This window comes from Cavia porcellus, unplaced genomic scaffold (genome assembly GCF_034190915.1).
Source record: "Cavia porcellus strain 051 isolate PalLab524CR breed Dunkin Hartley unplaced genomic scaffold, mCavPor4.1 scaffold_17, whole genome shotgun sequence".
NCBI classification, from domain to species: domain Eukaryota; kingdom Metazoa; phylum Chordata; class Mammalia; order Rodentia; family Caviidae; genus Cavia; species Cavia porcellus.
The window spans coordinates 3,109,896-3,112,608 of record NW_026947500.1 but is presented as its reverse complement, the minus strand read 5'-3'; positions in this window follow the sequence as shown (position 1 = coordinate 3,112,608).

The following is a 2,713-nucleotide window of genomic DNA, read 5'->3' as shown; positions in this document are numbered from 1 at the left end:
AGGACCCGGAGAAAACGACATATTTCCACAGTGCTTCCCGGGCGTTCGGGGGTGCAGGGCGGAGAGGGACGCGGGGAGGGCAGCCGTGACCCTCCCTCGGGCTGCTGGGCGCGGAGGCCGCTCGGCTCAGGGCCCCGAACTCCGCCGCGCTGCCGCGTCGGCTTTCGAAACCCCAAGAAATCCCCTTTTCTTCACCCCACCGCAAGATCAGGAACTGAAATAGTCCACCCTGTAGCTTTGCACAGACTTCAGGAGAATCGAGCTTTGTCCTTTTTTTTTTTTTTTTTTTTTTTTTTTGTCCAATTTCTCCTTTTTTTACTCGGGGCTGCTCAAATGGGGGTCCACATTTAGAGTCAGCCCACTGGGAAAAATCCTGTGCTCCCAGCTTTCTCCGGTCTTCTCACCAGGAGCCTCCCTATCCCGTGCCCCCCTCCTCCCGCGCCCCAGCGCGATGCTCCCAGGTCGCGCTCCTCTCCCGCCCCCCACCTTCTCCTTGACTGCCTCCTTTTCTGAACATGAATAATTCCACAGTACTTCCCATCTGTTATTGCCATAGAGACAGAAGCTTGGCACAGATAATGATGTTCTGTGGAGGGCCGCTGAGGGAGACAGCATCTGCGAGTCTGGGGGGGTTAGATCTTCTGACCTCGACGATATTTACAAGGCCTGGACTGCAAGGCTGAGGAAGAAGACTGGACAGTACCGAAACTTGGCACCTGGCTCTTATGACTAGCAAAAAGAAACAATTTTTAGAAACCAAGAGGACTGATCTAAGGGGGCTGGGGAGTGATTGCAAAACTATTCAGTGATAAATGTCTAGTAGTCATTTAATTGGCCATAAAATGACTTGGTAGCATGTCCAGAGGATATAAGAACCAAAATAAATTGGATGCAGAGTAGGTTTTTGAGAAATCAAATGCGTTATCCTCCTTGTTCTTTTGATTTTGCTTTTTGCAGGAATCTGAGGCAAAGATTTTGGTGCCTGTGATTGTATGTGCTGTGTAATGGTTTGAGAAATAGTGACGTGCAAATTTAGCTAGAACAATTCAAGCTTTAAGGGCATTTTTTTCTAGCTATTCTCAAAGTTCAAAGTGCAACACATTAAAATTCACTTTGCCCTTGAATTCCCGAGGTCTTGGCCTCAAAGGTACACGTTTGAACGCAAATGAAACTGAACAGAGTGCATTTACATATATCCAATGCAAATGAGGGGCCCCTTCCGCCCCAGTTTTCTAGGGCTGTTTAAGGATTTTCAGAAACTATCAGTAAAATTTATTGTATAATGTAAAGTTAAAAATACTAAAAGCAAATGATAATAGATTTCTATCTCCGAAACAGAGTTAAACAGTCTTGGAAAATACAGACCTGAGAAAAATAAGCACTAGAAAGTAATGAATGTTGTAGTTTTACACATACCAGTTCATGTTGTTGACGGTGAAAAGTCAGTTTAAGTATTGGGATCAGTACATAGCTACTAAATGGAGTTCACATGGCCTACTAGCCCACTAGTAAGAGCTGAATTAGACGGCTGTGAGAGGGTGCACATCTCCACATACATAACTAGAGGAGTGGGTTTACCCATCGTTTGATCTTCCATTACGTGCAAGGTGTAGTAAGCCCATTCCTGAAAAATCTGAAGTAACTGGTGCTAGTAGGTACTCAGTTTAGAAGTCTTTCTTCAGTAGTTATGGCTGCCTGGTAATAATAGAAACCGAGAACTGAGAGATCACAAAGGTGGTGAAGCTCACCTCTGTCCTGTCACCTGATAGTTTGGAGGCAAATGCTTTCAATGTTTAATTAAAAACAATATGAAGAATAAATAAGGAATATGAAACCGAAAAAGTGTACGAAAATGTGAAAAATGTGACATAAATTATGTTATTAAGAATGGGGAAGAAGTGTTCACTGACACACAAACACTGGTTTGTGTTTTTGTTTACTTCTGCTCTTTTCTGAAGAATAGAGCCCTTGTAGCCTGGTGGTCCCAGCCTCTTCCTTCATCCTCCACAACAATGACCAATGAATTTGCATGAAAGACTTTTTTTTAGCAGCAAGTCAAATGCTGAAAGGTCCTTGAACTTCACCAAAGATTCTCAGCCATTTCCTTTCCATCTCATTTTTTTATGAACTTGTTAGATAAGATGATGATGATGATGGGATGCTCTTTAACTTCTGCACAGCACTTTGCTCTTTCTCCTTCCTGCCCTTTTCCTCCTCCATTTCACTCTCCCATATTTGTTTAGTAGTATAGTCCTTGCCAGGGAAAGTGCCTCCCTTCATTGACTAGGCTTTCTCCCCTGAAGTATTTCCTCTTACCTGCCCAGTCCTGCCCAGTCAGTGGTGAATCTCGTCAAGGTTCCTTGTCTCATTTTTTCATACCTTAAAAAAGATGAAAACCAGATGTTTAAAAACCTAATCTCTCTCTCTCTCTCTGAAGTGTGCCAACACTTTTTTTCAGTTTTATCTTAGGCTTTATGAAATTAGAAAGGAAGAATAACATTGTATAAGAAATGTAAATTGAAAAAAGAGAAAGAAAGAGTAAAGTCATGTAACAGTCACAATAAGTGACTGTGGCCAGTCCCTTATTTCATTGCCAATTCTAGGATTTTCATGTGTGTTTAGAAGTTTGGCAAAATTTGATTTATCACATACCAGACTTTTTGAGTCTATGTCTAAGGGAAAAAAGTCATAATTAGCCTTACAATTACCAGGC